General features: G+C 31.0%; 1 long non-coding RNA gene across 1 annotated transcript; it reads right to left on the minus strand.

Moving 5' to 3' along the window:
• Window positions 1-1,329: 1,329 nt before the first annotated feature.
• Window positions 1,330-3,293, minus strand: LOC145163035 (uncharacterized). The gene is made up of 5 exons (XR_013739524.1): window positions 3,111-3,293; window positions 2,810-2,910; window positions 2,656-2,725; window positions 1,880-1,944; window positions 1,330-1,496 (listed from the first exon to the last, which is right to left on the minus strand). It is a non-coding gene; the product is annotated as an uncharacterized LOC145163035 (long non-coding RNA).
• Window positions 3,294-21,020: the final 17,727 nt, after the last annotated feature.

Consider the following 21,020-nt stretch of genomic DNA (forward strand, 5'->3'; position numbering starts at 1 on the left):
ATGAAGGTTCAATCGAAAAACGTTTGGTTTTATCCTAATTTGTTTTTTATCATGAAGAACTGAAGATTATGATTCAATGCTTGAACGATTATGTTCTTTCATATGCTTTATCTTCTTCCTTCGTGATTCCGATACATTGGATTTCTTTAGCTACTTCTACAACAGTTTATCACAAAGATATAGATACGATCACGATCCAGATGGAGTCCAAAGGAACAAAGAAGTTGTTAAAGAAGCAGTTCACTCATATTCTTCAATTACCAACTACAAGTCCATTTGAAGAGCCAACTTCTGATCGAGTGTTTTATATGCTTAATAAAACGGGACATAATCCACCGATTTCTCTTATCGGTGAGTTTAAAAAGTCGAATTTGCCTATTATTTGGAATTACTCTTTGATGCTTGACTACAATAAATTATGGATTTAACAAAGCGAAGCTCAAATTTTATTATTTCATAAAAGGATTATACTATGGGTTGAAGGTTGATTAGGCTTCTTTGTTATGGACTGAGTTTACAAATTATGGTACTCCTTCTAAGAATTCATCTGAGATTGCATGTGCTTGTTTTTGGAGCTACTGTTAGGTTTTCTAAGCATCAAATACACTCTAAACTAGGCAGCAGAAAAATCGAAACCACAACGATATACCTAAGTGTACATGCAACCGATGGATCTATGGTTTCATACTATTACATCTACCCTAAGAAAACCAAAAATACAAAGAAGAATCACATACCTCTTTTGCAGCCAAAGTTCTTCGCGCTTGACTCCTGGTGCGTGTCACCTTGTTTGGATGATAAGGACCCAAACCATAATCCCTCTCTTGGTTCACACCCAATGAACTCAAAAGAGTAGAATAAAAAATAACCAGGAGGGTATGAACTATAAGGAGAGTTCTTCCACAAGAAGGGATAAAAAAGTGGCGAAAAATCAAGCCAAGATTGAGCAAGGAGGAATGAATCCCTATGACCCTATTTATAGCCTTGGATACCTCCTAAGGTTTTATCCTCAAGCCCATGTGGGAGGGGATAGCCCTAGAACGAAATTCCCCTGATCCAAAGGGAATTTTCATCCATCACCCTTTTTCCTAGGGTTCTGGAACATTCCTGATTAACCAACTATTGATTAATTAATATTCAACCCTTTTATTAATTAAACTGTTAATTAATTCTCAAATTGTTTTCCAATTAGTTTCTAATTAATTATTAAACCATAATAATTAATAAATTAATTCCTCTTTTATTTATTCTACTTAATTTGAGCCTTAAGGGCAACCCAAGAGGACCGTGCTATTATTAGAAATATCACCAATAGTTAATGACCTTGGACACACTTTCCAGTAGTCTCCCACTTGGACAACTCATCAACTATATATGGTCCTATACTTCTCTAATAATCAACAGAGAGAATTTCATCCAATGCATCTGCCGAACTCTAACCAAATCAGTTCCAACCCTCAGATAAGTGATCAACTATTTCTTCATCCTCATGATATCTGTATGAATTCGAGACATGGATAATGGTCATTCTCATAATTCAAGATTATGTTTCCTGATAAAGACTTATGGTGACTACATTTGACTACTAAATTGGACACATCAATTTCAGTCAGGACCCGACCAGATATTCATGATGTCAACACCAAATCATCGAGGGGCCCATATGTGGCATCCCCGAATTCACGGTCATTTTAAAAATTTTATTTATGCTTATTTGAAAATCAGAATATTCATTTTAAAGAATAATATTGCGGAATTTGCTCCCAGAAAACATGATAAATATATTATCAAGGCATTTCCGAAGAAATGTATTTTTGTTTATATTAAAACTTTGGGATCTCATCGTTAATACATAAACATAAACATAAATAGACATTACATTCATTTACACTAGTGATTTACATCTCCTTTAATCTCTCAGTGTAATATAGCTTCGTACGACACCTGTGATACAAATAAACTGAGTGGGTCAGGTTGAGAAACCTGGTGAGTACGTAGGGATTTTAAATCCCACAATGTTATAACACACACACACACACAGATATATATATATATATATATATATATATATATATATATATATATATATATATATATATATATATATATATATATATATATATGAACTCACAAAATATACAATTTCATCTTACACAAGCAATTCTTATCCCACTCTGTCGATCCTTACAACGACACAATCCACACTCTCTGATCTAAAGTTAACCTATTAACTTAATCCATACTCCTAGATCAAGTATGTCAAATCCATACTCTAGGATCAATAATTGTGCCGATTCCATACTCTCATACTAGGGACAATTGACTATGTCTCTATCCATGCTCCCGGATTAATGACAAATAACTATGTCCTCTCCATACTCTCGGACTAAGGACAAATGACGAAGTCTAATCCATGCTCTCAGATCAATGACAAGTTTTAAAGTTCTACCCTCCGTGTGTATCTCACTCGTACTCATGAGGAGATACTACCCAATATTCCTCTTAAGTAGTTTAGGTTTACTCTGTATCCTAAATCATCATATTTTATCAGATATGCTCTTAATACGTATTTCAGGAAATATCAAAAGTTTCACAAACAACATATATTTAATACTTGTATTAAAATCATGTTCATGAAAGTGACTATGCACTCACTTGTTAAAGTGTTGATTCCAAACTCGGGCAGCGCTTCGCTTCTAACGATTCTACTTTCATTCGACGAAACCTAGTATCATTACCACTAGATTTTAGTCTAATATTTATTGCGACTATTTATGAGCGATATTGTTTTATAAGTGTTAAACAATACTTTTCAACCACTATGTACAGATAGGGCCAAACATGAAACACTGGAAGGCAGGACCATTTTGGCATTATAGCACTTCTGAAATCCAACAACCCTGTGCGGCCCTTCAAACCAGATTTCCCGTACCACGAGTAGTTAAAATATATTATAATAACTCTTTTTATAACATATTTTATACTATATATATATATATATATATATATATATATATATATATATATATATATATATTGTTTATAAGTTCCTAATAACGATAATATATTTAAACATAAGCTATACTTGAGGTCGGGTAAGCATAACTCACTTATAATGGAGTTTAGCGAAGAACCGGGCTCTGCGCGGACGAAACTTCTGAACCGAAATCTCTTCTTCTTGGGTCCTTCTGGCGCTCCGGGACTCGCTACTAACTCCTAAGAAAGGGTAGAGAAAATTCTTGAGGCTTTGGAGGTGTTGGGAGAGAATGGTTGAGAGAGGTGTGAAAAATGGAGTGATGTGCGCCTCTATTTATAGCAAGGGCGGAACTAGAACATAAATACTAGAGGGCCATAACCAAATTTATTTGTAGCTATATTGGTGTGTATTTATATTCATATAAATATGTTCAACAGCGAATGCATAAAATTTTCCACAATTGTCCTATAATACAAAACACTAAACAACAAATCATAAAATCATAGAAAACAATTAACAATACTAGAAACTAAACATATAAAATTATTAACATAAATTCAATTAACAATTATCAACATACGTATTCATATAAGAATTATCATGAAATTAACATATTAAGAAATCAATAATTATTACCTATAAAACTATAAAAAATTTGCATCTCAGAATTTATCATTCAATAATGCATCAACATAGTGACACTGTGTTTATAAAATTTAATACTATTTGATCTTTTATATGAGATAAATGCACGCCAGCTATCTATCTCCTGTCATCTCCGGTCAGAGAAAAAGTACTCACCTCAAGTTCTTAAGTTCCACCATTAAACAATGGGTAAAGAAGCTCCAAAACTAAAAAAAGAAAGCAATGGAGACTGGAGAGACGTACAAGAACTGATACGCGAGAGAACATGCCACATAGCCGGACGACGAACGGCTGGAGGCAGAGTCACAGACGGACCATCAAACCGGCGACCTCATATGTCGAGTGAGTGGCGGACATGCGGAGGCACAGAGCAATGACGGCGGATCAAGCATTCAGAGGCCAAATCGGGGGAGTGGGTGAGAGCGGCAACCACGATATTTTCTTAAAATGGTTTTGATTTGTTTGAAAACATTTTAAACCTTTTTTTGAATCGAGTTTAGGGATTTTCAAAATATTTAAGGGCTTTTGAGTTTTCAAATAACAAACGAGAGGTATTATTTTGATTTTTTCAAATATTTTTGAAACCCTTTTTAGCGGATGTAGTTTAAAAGTATATAATTTACATTTGAGATCCATCTTCTATAGTTTTATGCATTTGACAGTTTACAGATTATATTTATCTTGTAATTGAAAACTTGAATACTAATGTGACAAAGTAACCAGTGTATGAAGATTTTAATGTTCATGCTGTGAAGGGGGGAGGGGGGGGGGGGGGTCTTATTCAGGAATTCATAGGAAAACAAATTGAAGATAAAATATCAAAAGAAGCTTTTCAATTAGAATCACTATGGCATTTAATTAATTTACGAATTTGTAATATGTGTTATCTAGAACCATTTATATGCGAATATTCCGAACATTATTATAATTTAGATCCCACTAGAAAATATAATGTAAATAGGTTTGTCATATTGCAATCAAACGATTGCAACTCAATTATTGTACTCGGCTCCTTTGAGCCTATAAATAGGGCCTTTGCCCATATGAAATAAGAAAGCTAAAATTGAGTGTTTAAGATTTGAGTTGTTCTCAATCTTCTTCTGTTGAAATAGCTCGTTTATTTCTGAATAGCAGAACCCTATCCAAACATATCCATATATTCATATAAACATATCAAACCCAGACAATCAATCCATCGTCAATTCATTCCGACGCATCATTCAGGTATATTCTATCATAATCATATTAATTCCGCTATGTATTTCAATTTGGTATCAGAGCGACGCACTTATTATAAAAAATTGGTATCAGAGCTAAGTAACGCTCTTATTATTCTTATTACTAGTTTGCATATTCAATCTATCGTTAATAAGAATATATGCATATGCAGCATCATAAACATGATAAACATCATAAACATGATAAGCATCATAAAAATGATAAACATCATAAACATGAAAATAAATAATCATTATTTTCAAGTACCCATATTCAAAAAACCATCGTTATTAAAACAATTAAAAATTATCGAAAGAAGATTTAATATTATAAATATGTCTCAAGATATTCTATTCAATTGTTATATTATTTCTCCATGATAATCTCATTCCGAGTTATTTTAACTATTAATTCTACAAAATTTGAAATTTTTATTAAAATAATACTCGTTCTTAATAATCAAATTAATCAAATTCATGCTTGAAATATATATTTATGTCTAACAAAATTTTGATGAATTGTATTCCTAATAGAAATATTATTTTAAGAATACAACAAATCCAAGAATCTATAAATAATTTTAAGAAAAATCTCAAGGATTCTTACAAACCTAATAATCAAGGTACGATTTTAAACAATAACCATATTCATGATGTTAGATATTTCATAAGAACTAGTATTAAAATCCGTTACAAGCAAATACGACGTCTAAAAACAAAACTATTTGTATTCTAAAACATATGTCTTTTAAACACTATTATAATTAACACTATTATTAAATAAATTTTAATCGTAACTTTAAATTTAAAACGAAACTAAACTATTATTATTATAAAATTATAATCATGAGTTTTTCAAGTCTAGATACAAATAAACAAGAATTAAAATTTTTTCGTAAAACATTGAAACAATCTAAAAAATTTCTTTTAGACTTAAAAATTGATTCTGACATATCAATGATAAATTGTATATCTAATATTGAAGCAATACATATAATAAATAATAGTATAAATTAGAAACAAGAACAAATAAAAAACCTTGAAGATAAAATAACAAAATTAATTTGTTAAATATGATAGAAAAAACAACTACTTCACTAGAAAAAAGAAACTAAAAATTTTATTTTTAATACACACAATATATGGAAACTTTACAAGAAAAAGTAGAAACACTAACTAAATTATTTGCAGCACTAGAAATTCCATCTGAAACGCAAGAAAATATTTCCGAAATAGAAAACAATATAAACAAAAATATCAATCCAAAACAAATTATTGCCCATCGAATAAAAAAGACTGTAAATGTTGGATATGTCAAGAAGAAGGACACAAAGCTTATGAATGCCCGAAAAAAACTAAAAACGAAAAAGAAACAAATATATTAAAAATTGCATACGACCTTGGATACGAACCCATAGAAGATTCAGATATAAATTCAGATATAGATATTTATGCATATACAACTGATTCTGATTAAGATGCAGGTACATAATCCTATGGGAAAAGTATTATTGGGACTAGATAACGAGGGAACCCTCATATCTGACCCATCAAAAGTATACAGTGATATGAAAGTATCACCAAAAGCATACATTGGTATGAAAATACCATCTGAAGTAAACAATGATAAAGTATACAGTGATATGAAAATATCACCAAAAGCATACAGTGATATGAATATATCACCAAAAGCATACATTGATATGAAAATTTTCATATCAAACAATTTTAAGCAATTATTCAGGTACCCAAGAGACGCAAATATTCAATCCACAGAAATACTGAAATGGAAGCAATCATGAAGCAAATCAAACACCAGTTCAAACAAAAAGAAGAGCAAGAAGCATCATTAGTCAGACAACTCGAAGCAGTCAGACGAGAAAAAGAACAACTACTACAAACAATACAAATTCTATCATCTCAATCAGTACCTAAAGAAGAAGCAGCTAGCAGTTCAACAACGAAGCAACCAAAAGAAGACATTCAAGAAATTTCATCCGATGATAGTCAGCCACAAACAATGCTCAAGTCAGAAAAACAACCTATAATACAAAATCCAGAAGAATACCCACCACTTCAAGCAAATCAAAATATAAAGAAATGGTACGTAATTTTCAACGGAGAAAACAAAGGAGTATATGACAATTGGGGAATTGCCAGTTCATATATTCTTGGAAGAAATATTATTCACAAAAGTTACAAAACAAAAAATGAAGCAGAAGCCGCATACAACGAAGCATACAAAGCAGTGATAAAAGATAACGTAGAATGTTCAAAAACAGTTCTCCTAACACCACAAAAACCTATAACCAGCTTCACACCACAAAAACCTGTATCCATCCCAAGATCCCTTAACCAATTAAATGCAAAAATTGCCCTTGAATCCATTCTATCAACCAAAGAAAAAGAAGCCATGAAAAAACCATCTGCCAAAAAATTCGCTGAATTATGGGATAGCCTCGTTTCCTACACCGAGGTCCATTCTTTAATGGGCTTTTACCCAATAGCCAGGCGCCCAGGCCCTAAAGCAGTTTTCCTAGCCGATTTATCAGATCCTATGACTTTATGGGATTATTTTATTCATGGATTCATCGACACTATCTATCTAGAAGGCACCAATTTACACTGCATCAGCGAATTCCCTTCTGCTGTGCAAACTATCATCAGAAATTATAAAATACGCTTTGCAAAACAAGAAAGAGGATTATTCATCAAAATGCATTCTAGCTACCCAATTTTTGATGAATATTCTCAACTAATTGTCCCAAGTATTACTTTTGCAAACATGGGAATAAGCAACGGCTCAAAACCAACAAAAGATGATCTACCCCGTGAATCACCAACACAAGAGCATCTAATCTTTGCACTTGCCGGTGTTTATTTAGCATCATCACGCATTGGCAACGGTAAAGATCAAAGGTCAAGAATCAGAGTAAATTATGCTAGTAAAACTTTCATTATCTACTCTTTAACAGACAATGAAATCACTCCGGAAGCAATGAAAGCAATTGAAACATTCGAACAACCTTTCGAAAAATTTTCTCATCAACTGGCTGAATTACCCGATGATATCAAGAAACAACTTTGCAAACATATTATGCATGCTCCAAGACACAATTGCAGTCACTGTTCAGAAAACACAGAAGAAACACCATTCATGGAAGATTAACGTCAGCCATGACAAAAGCAAACATTATTCAAAAACATGTCTTTTCGGAGGCGGGAGGAATGACGTAAGCAATGACATAAGAAGCCATTATTAAAGAAGACACATTATTGAAAACACGTGGCCTTTCAATATGGAAAGGAATTGTAATTATTTGTCATTTGTCTTTTATAATTATTATTGTCAAAAAGTAGGGTCTAGGATATGATATAAAGTGTGTAACCCTCAATAGTCTAGGGGGCTATAATGTAAATAGGTTTGTCATATTGCAATCAAACGATTGCAACTCAATTATTGTACTCGGCTCCTTTGAGCCTATAAATAGGGCCTTTGCCCATATGAAATAAGAAAACTAAAATTGAGTGTTTAAGATTTGAGTTGTTCTCAATCTTCTTCTGTTGAAATAGCTCGTCTATTTCTGAATAGCAGAACCCTATCCAAACATATCCATATATTCATATAAACATATCAAACCCAGACAATCAATCCATCGTCAATTCATTCCGACGCATCATTCAGGTATATTCTATCCTAATCATATTAATTGCGCTATGTATTTCAATTTGGTATCAGAGCGACGCACTTATTATTGTAAATATGTTTGTCATATTGCAATCAAACGATTGCAGTTCTATTATTGTACTCGGCTCCTTTGAGCCTATAAATAGGGCATTTGCCCATATGAAATAAACAAGCTAAGTTTGAGTGTTTAAGATTTGAGTTGATCTCAATCTTCTTCTGTTGAAATAGCTCGTCTATTTCTGAATAGCAGAACCCTATCCAAACATATCCATATATTCATATAAACATATCAAACCCAGACAAACAATCCATCGTCAATCCATTCCGACGCATCATTCAGGTATATTCTGTCTTAATTTTATTAATTCCGTCATGTCGTCAATTTTGGTATCAGAGCTAAGTAACGTTCTTATTATTCTTATTATTAGTTTGCATATTCAATCTATCGTTAATAAGAATATATGCATATGCAGCATCATAAACATGATAAACATCATAAACGTCATAAACATCATAAACAAGATAATGAATAACCATTGTTTTTAAATATTCATATTTAAAAAAGTTATCAAACAATTAAAATATTTATCGTAAGAAGATTTAATACTATAAATATGTCTCAAGAAATAGAAAACTCACCAATAGTTATTAATAACGAAGAAAATGAATCTGGATACACTTTTGATATTTTAATTAATAAAAATAACATCAATAAAGACGCTATAAGAAAATCAAATTTCACACTATCCGAAAGACACAATTTTAGACATAACACATTTAAAAATTTCTTTTCTAGAAAAAATATTATATATTATGGAAAAATTATAGGAGAACAAGCAATACCTATAGAATTAACTCAAGGAAATATTACTATACCCATAATAAATAAACAACAAATTAGAAATAGATTATCTCATATTAAAGAAACAGATAGAATAAAAATTGCTTATATTCATATATCAACTATTCAAATAATCTTAAAAAGTACTGTAAGTAATTTAAATACACCAATAGAATTAGAAATCAGAGATGATCGTATAATTAATAACCAAGAAAGTATTATTGCAAAAGGAGAAGGTAATTTAATTGAAGGAAAAATAAAATTTGATATTAATATTCAATTAGGATTAAGTCTTAAAGATAAAAATTTAAGTAATAGTATTACTGTACGATATAAATTATTAAGACAAAATTTTATGATAAAAGGTAATCATCCATTTACTATTACATATCAAATAAATTATGCATTAACAAATTCTCATCATAGTATTACATTTAAAACAGAAGATAGAATTTATATAGATAAATTATTTACCCCTTTATTATCCCTTGAATCACCAAATATGACTAATAATAGAATATTCAATGAAACTAATTTTCAACCAATAATAACTATTCCGTTAAGAAAAAGAAGTCCAATTATAGAACCTCCATTTTCAACTATAATAGGTAGATCTTCTATTTCAGAATGTCAGCCTTCAACATCTAATGAAAATAACGATGAAAAATTAGAAGATATTAAAGAAATGATTAGATCATTAAGTTTAAGAATATGACAGAATCATCTAGCAATTCTCTAAAATATTTTAAAATACTTGAAGGATCATATCAAAATACAAAACCATGTATACCAGATAAAGAAATGATTATAGAAATACCGCAAAATTTACCACAAGGAACAATATATAACATCGGTCTTAATCCTGAAGAAGATAAATCAGTAGGAGAAAAATTAAACATAATTAATCAAAAATTAAATAATATTATAGAAGTAGAAAGTTTAATTGTATTAAAACAAATTCCTGAATTATTACATAATTTAACTCAACAGAAAAATCTACTTGAAAAATATTTAAAAATAAAAACTATTAAAGAAGAACCACTTAATGAAAAACAGCTACTTAAAGAAAAACCACTTACTATTAAACGACCTTTCACATGGTAAAATAAAAATTATGAGTAGTTACGATAATAAATATAAAGTTGATCTACTTAAAAAATTATGGAAAGATTTAGAAAAATCCACAAAACATTTAAAAGAAATTTATAAACTAATCCTAAAATGAGTAAAAGAAAAACAAATATTAACCCAAATAGTACCTTTATTACAACCAAAATACAAGATAAAGAATTAGTTTCATATATAGATACAGGAGCTACTTTATGTTTTGGAAGAAAAAAGATATTAAAAAATTGGGAAAAATTAGAAAAACCATTAAAAATAACAATTGCTGATAAATCAATTCACAAAATTTGGTTCGTAGGAAGAGATATAAATATAGTAATTGAAAAGGCACCATTTAAAACTCCAACTATATATCAACATGATTCAGGAATAGATTTAGTAATAGGAAATAATTTCCTTAAATTATATCAACCATTTATACAAACAAATGACGATATAAGTCTCAATCATCCAACAAAAGGTATTATAAAAACTACAATTATTAAACATTATGATCTTATTAAAATAATCAAACAAGAGGTTGGCTTTCAATTACGCATATTACTAACATTTGCTAAAGAAATTGCTGAAAAACAACTCGAAGAAGTATGTAGCGAAAACCCGCTAGATCATTTAAAAAATAAAAATAATCAAGAAATAATAATATTATTAAAAAACCCTAATGATGAAGTTAATGTTCCAAATAAAATTCCATACAGCATAAAAGATGTTTCTGAATTCAAACAGGAATGCATTGAACTATTAGAAAAAGGAATCATTCGACCTAGCAAGAGTCCTCATTCAGCACCTGCATTTTATGTAGAAAATAATAATGAAATAAAACGAGGCAAACGAAGAATGGTAATCAATTATAAAAAAATGAATGATGCTACTATAGGAGACTCATATAAATTACCACGAAAAGAATATATTTTAGAAAAAATAAAAGGAAATACACATTTTAGTACATTTGATGCAAAATCCGGATATTGGCAATTACGCTTACATGAAAATACGAAACCACTAACCGCTTTTTCATGTCCTCCTCAGAAGCATTATGAATGGAATGTTCTTCCATTCGGTTTAAAACAGGCACCAGCAATATATCAGCGATTCATGGATGAAACCTTAAATGGTTTAGATCATATTTGTCTTGCATATATTGATGATATAATTGTTTTTACAAAAGGAAACGAAGAAACACACATTGATGCAGTCATCAAGGTTTTACAAAGAATTAAAGAGAAGGGTTTAGTTTTATCAAAAAAGAAATCAAAACTTTTTCAAACTACAGTTGAATATCTCGGTTTAAAAATTGGAGAAAATGGTCAATTATCGTTAACAGACAATATACAAGAAAAATTAAATATGTTTCCTAATAAACTTGAAAATAGAAAACAAATACAACGATTTCTTGGTTGTTTAAATTATATTGCAGAACAAGGATTTTTAAAAAATTTAGCAAAAGAAAGAAAAGTTTTACAAAAGAAAATATCAGAAAAAATACATTGGTCTTGGACCAATACAGATACTATTTTAGTACAAAATATAAAACAAAACATTCAAGTTCTCCCTACTCTATATAATGCAAAAATAGATGATTTCTTAATCGTAGAAACAGATGCATCACAAGACACTTGGGCAGGATGCCTAAAAGCAATTATACGAGGAAAAGTATTATTGGGATTAGATAGTGAGGGAAACCTCATATCTAACTCATCAAAAGTATACAATGATAAAGCACACACTGGTATGAAAATACCATCTGAAGTAAACAATGATAAAGTATACAGTGATATGAAAATATCACCAAAAGCATACAGTGATATGAAAATATCACCAAAAGCATACATTGATACAGATGTATCATCTGAAGTATTAAAAACAGATAAATACGAGCAAAAACTATGCAAGTATATATCGGGAACATTTTCCCAAACGGAGCAAAATTACAGCACACATGAACGAGAAACACTAGCATGTCTCAGAACATTGAAAAAATGGAAAGTCGAGCTACTTCAAACCAGATTCGAATTACGCACAGATTCCAAGTATCTACTTGGCTTTTGGCGGTATAAGTTACAAGAAGATTACTGTCGAGGACGATTGATCCGGTGGCAATTACAATTACATCAATTTCATCCATATCTCAAGTATATCAAAAGCGCCAACAATCATATAGCAGACACATTGACAAGAGAATGGAAGCCATCATAGAGAAACAGTTAAAAACATTCCTACTCGATTATGAAAGAGGCACCATTCATGAAAGATTAACGTCAGCCATGACACAAGCAAACATTATTCAAAAAACATGTCTTTTCGGAGGCGGGAGGAATGACGTAAGCAATGACATAAGAAGCCATTAGACACATTATTGAAGACATGTGGCCTTTCAATATAGAAAGGAGTTGTAATTATTTAGGTTTTGTCTTTTATAATTATTGTATGTCTATTGTATTATTGTGATGTAACATAAAGTGTTAGTCCCTCAATAGTCTAGGGGGCTATATTGTAAATATGTTTGTCATATTGCAATCAAACGATTGCAGTTCTATTATTGTACTCGGCTCCTTTGAGCCTATAAATAGGGCATTTGCCCATATGAAATAAACAAGCTAAGTTTGAGTGTTTAAGATTTGAGTTGATCTTAATCTTCTTCTGTTGAAATAGCTCGTCTATTTCTGAATAGCAGAACCCTATCCAAACATATCCATATATTCATATAAACATATCAAACCCAGACAAACAATCCATCGTCAATCCATTCCGACGCATCATTCAGGTATATTCTGTCTTAATTTTGGAATGACGTAAGCAATGACATAAGAAGCCATTAGACACATTATTGAAGACATGTGGCCTTTCAATATAGAAAGGAGTTGTAATTATTTAGGTTTTGTCTTTTATAATTATTGTATGTCTATTGTATTATTGTGATGTAACATAAAGTGTTAGTCCCTCAATAGTCTAGGGGGCTATATTGTAAATATGTTTGTCATATTGCAATCAAACGATTGCAGTTCTATTATTGTACTCGGCTCCTTTGAGCCTATAAATAGGGCATTTGCCCATATGAAATAAACAAGCTAAAATTGAGTGTTTAAGATTTGAGTTGATCTCAATCTTCTTCTGTTGAAATAGCTCGTCTATTTCTGAATAGCAGAACCCTATCCAAACATATCCATATATTCATATAAACATATCAAACCCAGACAATCCATCCATCGTCAATCCATTCCGACGCATCATTCAGGTATATTCTATCCTAATCATATTAATTCCACTATGTATTTCAATTTGGTATCAGAGCCAGGTTACGTTCTTATTATTCTTATTACTAGTTTGCATATTCAATCTATCGTTAATAAGAATATATGCATATGCAGCATCATAAACATGATAAACATCATAAACATGATAAGCATCATAAACATGATAAACATCATAAACATGATAAGCATCATAAACATGATAATAAATAACCATTGTTTTTAAATATTCATATTTAAAAAAAAAGTTATCAACAATTAAAATATTTATCGAAAGAAGTTTTAATACTATAAATATGTCTCAGGAAATAGAAAACTCACCAATAGTTATTAATAACGAAGAAAATGAATCCGGATACACTTTTGATGCTTTAATTAATAAAAATAACATCAATAAAGACGCTATAAGAAAATCAAATTTCACACTATCCGAAAGACACAATTTTAGAAATAACACATTTAAAAATTTCTTTTCTAGAAAAAATATTATATATTATGGAAAAATTATAGGAGAACAAGCAATACCTATAGAATTAACTCAAGGAAATATTACTATACCCATAATAAATAAACAACAAATTAGAAATAGATTATCTCATATTAAAGAAACAGACAGAATAAAAATTGCTTATATTCATATATCAACTATTCAAATAATCTTAAAAAGTACTGTAAGTAATTTAAATACACCAATAGAATTAGAAATCAGAGATGATCGTAAAATTAATAACCAAGAAAGTATTATTACAAAAGGAGAAGGTAATTTAATTGAAGGAAAAATAAAATTTGATATTAATATTCAATTAGGATTAAGTCTTAAAGATAAAAATTTAAGTAATAGTATTACTGTACGATATAAATTATTAAGACAAAATTTTATGATAAAAGGTAATCATCCATTTACTATTACATATCAAATAAATTATGCATTAACAAATTCTCATCATAGTATTACATTTAAAACAGAAGATAGAATTTATATAGATAAATTATTTACCCCTTTATTATCCCTTGAATCACCAAATATGACTAATAATAGAATATTCAATGAAACTAATTTTCAACCAATAATAACTACTCCGTTAATAAAAAGAAGTCCAATTATAGAACCTCCATTTTCAACTATAATAGGTAGATCTTCTATTTCAGAATGTCAGCCTTCAACATCTAATGAAAATAACGATGAAAAATTAGAAGATATTAAAGAAATGATTAGATCATTAAGTTTAAGAATATGACAGAATCATCTAGCAATTCTCTAAAATATTTTAAAATACTTGAAGGATCATATCAAAATACAAAACCATGTGTACCAGATAAAGAAATGATTATAGAAATACCGCAAAATTTACCACAAGGAACAATATATAACATCGGTCTTAATCCTGAAGAAGATAAATCAGTAGGAGAAAAATTAAACATAATTAATCAAAAATTAAATAATATTATAGAAGTAGAAAGTTTAATTGTATTAAAACAAATTCCTGAATTATTACAGAATTTAACTCAACAGAAAAATCTACTTGAAAAATATTTAAAAATAAAAACTATTAAAGAAGAACCACTTAATGAAAAACAGCTACTTAAAGAAAAACCACTTACTATTAAACGACCTTTCACATGGTAAAATAAAAATTATGAGTAGTTACGATAATAAATATAAAGTTGATCTACTTAAAAAATTATGGAAAGATTTAGAAAAATCCACAAAACATTTAAAAGAAATTTATAAACTAATCCTAAAATGAGTAAAAGAAAAACAAATATTAACCCAAATAGTACCTTTATTACAACCAAAATACAAGATAAAGAATTAGTTTCATATATAGATACAGGAGCTACTTTATGTTTTGGAAGAAAAAAGATATTAAAAAATTGGGAAAAATTAGAAAAACCATTAAAAATAACAATTGCTGATAAATCAATTCACAAAATTTGGTTCGTAGGAAGAGATATAAATATAGTAATTGAAAAGGCACCATTTAAAACTCCAACTATATATCAACATGATTCAGGAATAGATTTAGTAATATGAAATAATTTCCTTAAATTATATCAACCATTTATACAAACAAATGACGATATAAGTCTCAATCATCCAACAAAAGGTATTATAAAAACTGCAATTATTAAACATTATGATCTTATTAAAATAATCAAACAAGAGGTTGTCTTTCAATTACGCATATTACTAACATTTGCTAAAGAAATTGCTGAAAAACAACTCGAAGAAGTATGTAGCAAAAACCCGCTAGATCATTTAAAAAATAAAAATAATCAAGAAATAATAATATTATTAAAAAACCCTAATGATGAAGTTAATGTTCCAAATAAAATTCCATACAGCATAAAAGATGTTTCTGAATTCAAACAGGAATGCATTGAACTATTAGAAAAAGGAATCATTCGACCTAGCAAGAGTCCTCATTCAGCACCTGCATTTTATGTAGAAAATAATAATGAAATAAAACGAGGCAAACGAAGAATGGTAATCAATTATAAAAAAATGAATGATGCTACTATAGGAGACTCATATAAATTACCACGAAAAGAATATATTTTAGAAAAAATAAAAGGAAATACACATTTTAGTACATTTGATGCAAAATCCGGATATTGGCAATTACGCTTACATGAAAATACGAAACCACTAACCGCTTTTTCATGTCCTCCTCAGAAGCATTATGAATGGAATGTTCTTCCATTCGGTTTAAAACAGGCACCAGCAATATATCAGCGATTCATGGATGAAACCTTAAATGGTTTAGATCATATTTGTCTTGCATATATTGATGATATAATTATTTTTACAAAAGGAAACGAAGAAACACACATTGATGCAGTCATCAAGGTTTTACAAAGAATTAAAGAGAAGGGTTTAGTTTTATCAAAAAAGAAATCAAAACTTTTTCAAACTACAGTTGAATATCTCGGTTTAAAAATTGGAGAAAATGGTCAATTATCGTTAACAGACAATATACGAGAAAAATTAAATATGTTTCCTAATAAACTTGAAAATAGAAAACAAATACAACGATTTCTTGGTTGTTTAAATTATATTGCAGAACAAGGATTTTTAAAAAATTTAGCAAAAGAAAGAAAAGTTTTACAAAAGAAAATATCAGAAAAAATACATTGGTCTTGGACCAATACAGATACTATTTTAGTACAAAATATAAAACAAAACATTCAAGTTCTCCCTACTCTATATAATGCAAAAATAGATGATTTCTTAATCGTAGAAACAGATGCATCACAAGACACTTGGGCAGGATGACTAAAAGCAATTATACGAGGAAAAGTATTATTAGGATTAGATAGTGAGGGAAACCTCATATCTAACTCATCAAAAGTATACAATGATAAAGCACACACTGGTATGAAAATACCATCTGAAGTAAACAATGATAAAGTATACAGTGATATGAAAATATCACCAAAAGCATACAGTGATATGAAAATATCACCAAAAGCATACATTGATACAGATGTATCATCTGAAGTATTAAAAACAGATAAATACGAGCAAAAACTATGCAAGTATATATCGGGAACATTTTCCCAAACGGAGCAAAATTACAGCACACATGAACGAGAAACACTAGCATGTCTCAGAACATTGAAAAAATGGAAAGTCGAGCTACTTCAAACCAGATTCGAATTACGCACAGATTCCAAGTATCTACTTGGCTTTTGGCGGTATAAGTTACAAGAAGATTACTGTCGAGGACGATTGATCCGGTGGCAATTACAATTACATCAATTTCATCCATATCTCAAGTATATCAAAAGCGCCAACAATCATATAGCAGACACATTGACAAGAGAATGGAAGCCATCATAGAGAAACAGTTAAAAACATTCCTACTCGATTATGAAAGAGGCACCATTCATGAAAGATTAACGTCAGCCATGACACAAGCAAACATTATTCAAAAAACATGTCTTTTCGGAGGCGGGAGGAATGACATAAGCAATGACATAAGAAGCCATTAGACACATTATTGAAGACATGTGGCCTTTCAATATAGAAAGGAGTTGTAATTATTTAGGTTTTGTCTTTTATAATTATTGTATGTCTATTGTATTATTGTGATGTAACATAAAGTGTTAGTCCCTCAATAGTCTAGGGGGCTATATTGTAAATATGTTTGTCATATTGCAATCAAACGATTGCAGTTCTATTATTGTACTCGGCTCCTTTGAGCCTATAAATAGGGCATTTGCCCATATGAAATAAACAAGCTAAAATTGAGTGTTTAAGATTTGAGTTGATCTCAATCTTCTTCTGTTGAAATAGCTCGTCTATTTCTGAATAGCAGAACCCTATCCAAACATATCCATATATTCATATAAACATATCAAACCCAGACAATCCATCCATCGTCAATCCATTCCGACGCATCATTCAGGTATATTCTATCCTAATCATATTAATTCCGCTATGTATTTCAATTTGACATTTTATCATAAAATTTTGTCTTAATAATTTATATCGTACAGTAATACTATTACTTAAATTTTTATCTTTAAGACTTAATCCTAATTGAATATTAATATAGGCTGGATTTTGGTCTCACGCCTTGAGTTTGAGCCTCCAAATCATCGAGTTAGTGCCACATGCCACCATCTGGTGGCAAGGCGTGGGGAAAAAGCAATGGTCCAGATTAAGCCACGTCACCCCTGCGCAGCAACACCTTTCCGTCTTCTAAATTTTGTAACGTTTGCATACGATCTCCGTTTTCGACGTTCTTTATATCCACGCGTAGGTATTGACAAGATCTACAACTCTCCTGTTGACTCTATTGGCTAATTCTCGACCGATTTTAAATTTAATAGTATTAGAAGATTACACTGTTTAATGACTGTGTAAAATTCATAACTTCTACATACGAACTCCGTTTTCGACTGTCTTTTTATCGTTGAACTCCTATTAATGAGATATTCAGTTTTCATTTAGGTTGTCTAGGCTAGAAATCGATCGATCTGATATTCGAATTCCGGGCTGTGCACTGCTATACTAAATCTTAGAAAAATCAAAACTTCCTCATACGAAGTCAGATTTGGACGTTCTTTTTATGAACGCTCTCGATTTAATGTATACTACGACTTTTGTGTAGATTTCTAAGGCTAAAAATGTATTTTATCGCAAACTCACTTTTTGCGTCACACAGCGTCGTGCCGGTTTTGTCGTAAAACTTCGACATGTCATAACTTCTTCGTTATAACTCGGATTTCAGCGTTCTTTATATGTATGGAAATATTATGAGATATACTATAACTTGGTTAAGATTATTAATTCTAAATAATACTCCATAAAAAGTCATTTTTGACGCTTACTTTCTCTAAATTGGCTAGCCGGAATCTGGGGGCATTACAATTATATCCCCCTTAGGATGATTATGTCCCGGAATCATCAACAAAACAGGGCTTGTATAATGACTCCATACATTATCTTTTCATCCTAGGTAATAACCATAACTCCTATGTTCCTTCGAATGGGTATTTAACTCTTTGGACTTCTTGACTGCATGTGTTGCTCGATCTTGCACCCGCTCTCTATCTCATGTTGGACTTTCAATTGTGACCTTCAAGTCACAATCTCATTCCTTATTGTAGACTCCTTCTTCTTCTTCACAAACTTAAGATAAGTTCTTTTCTTTGATTAGCATAATAGACTGATGGGTTATCTTCTAATGACCTCTCATCGTATGATGCAACGCTTAGACTCAGTTGTTTTAGAGTCACATTCCAGATTGGATGATACATTCCTTCGTGTTATAATATGGTATAATCACATTTTAGAATGTAGAACTTCTAGCTACAAGATCTTACATTAACAACGATCGCGATACTTTTATTGATCGTTTTGATTATATTTCACTTCAATCATCTGGCTTAAGTCAGATGATGCATCGATCTTGGTTCTTTGAACCACGTAACATACTCATCTTAGTCGGAATCAATTTGATATGACCACTAGGGGGGGAATAACAATCATCTTCTTAGTCATTACAGAAACAATGGTAATGACAGAGATGAACAAAACGGGATCAATTACTAGTGCCTTGATAACCTTGTGACTTTCCCTAATCCAAGCGTGAGTCCTGTGCTTCCGGTAGTACAGGCCTCTACTACCATTCACACCTACTCATTCTCATCCCAAGTATTGTATCACACTTTTCCAACTCACCATACAAGAATTTCACATAATCATTTAACACATTGGATAACATAATGAAGGTTTATATTAATTCTTGAAACAATTACATATATATTTAGGTTCACCCTACACTATGCCTCTTATATTAGGCTACACCATATGATACTATCTATATGACTGCTTCATATCCTAATCTTTGGGTATATAGATCCTCACTCTTGATCCCTTTCATCCTCGCTTGCTTCATTAAGGATCATCTGGAATGCTCTTGCCTTTGGCTTCGGTGGTACGTTTGGCCTTGTAGCTCCTTCTCTATTTGGGCAGTCTTTCTTGAAGTGTCCTTCTTCACCAAACTTGAAGCAGACTTCTCTTTTGGTTGCGCATTCATTGGCATAGTGACCAGTCTTCCAACATTTGAAGCAGGTCATTTCTTTAGAGCATCTCCCAATGTGCTTCCTTCTGCACTTGTCACACCACCTTTCTTCATTGTTATCCCCATACCTCTTCTTGTTGGGGTCAAAACTTGAGAACATATTTCTCTTGTCGGATCTTGAATACCCCTCAAATTTTCTCTTCTCGCCAACTTCGACCCTGTTGGCGGCTCTATTCTTAATCATCTCTTCAACAGATTTAGCAGCCCAGATGGCTGCCTCAGAAGTAGGTACCTGGTGTACTGGCACAACATACTCCCATGGTAGTCCCTTCGTATACTTATCGATTTTTGTTAGCTCGTCAGGGACAATGCGTAAAGAAAACTCCATTTTGTTTGTGAAGGCATTGGTATACTCGTCAATGGACATGCTGCCCTTCTTCAGTGTTAGAAAATTATTCTCTAGTTCCAACATGTTTTGGGCTGAGCAGAACTTGAGTTTAAAGTGGACCAAGAACTCTTCCCATGTCAGTTGTAGTGGCTCATTAGGGATTATGGTCTTCCCCAAGGTGTTCCACAAGCTAACAATAGCACCTCTAAACCGACACACTACATAAGTGGTTTGTAGCTTGCCCTTGCAACCACATGATATGAAAGCTAGCTCCATCTCAGAGATCCAGTCCATAACTCCAATTGGATGTTGTTTCCCAGTAAAAGTTGATGATTTTCAAGTTGTGAAGTCT

Source organism: Lactuca virosa, chromosome 3 (genome assembly GCF_052849685.1).
Source record: "Lactuca virosa cultivar CGN04683 chromosome 3, Lactuca_virosa_CGN04683_v6, whole genome shotgun sequence".
In the NCBI taxonomy this organism is placed as follows: Eukaryota; Viridiplantae; Streptophyta; class Magnoliopsida; order Asterales; family Asteraceae; genus Lactuca; species Lactuca virosa.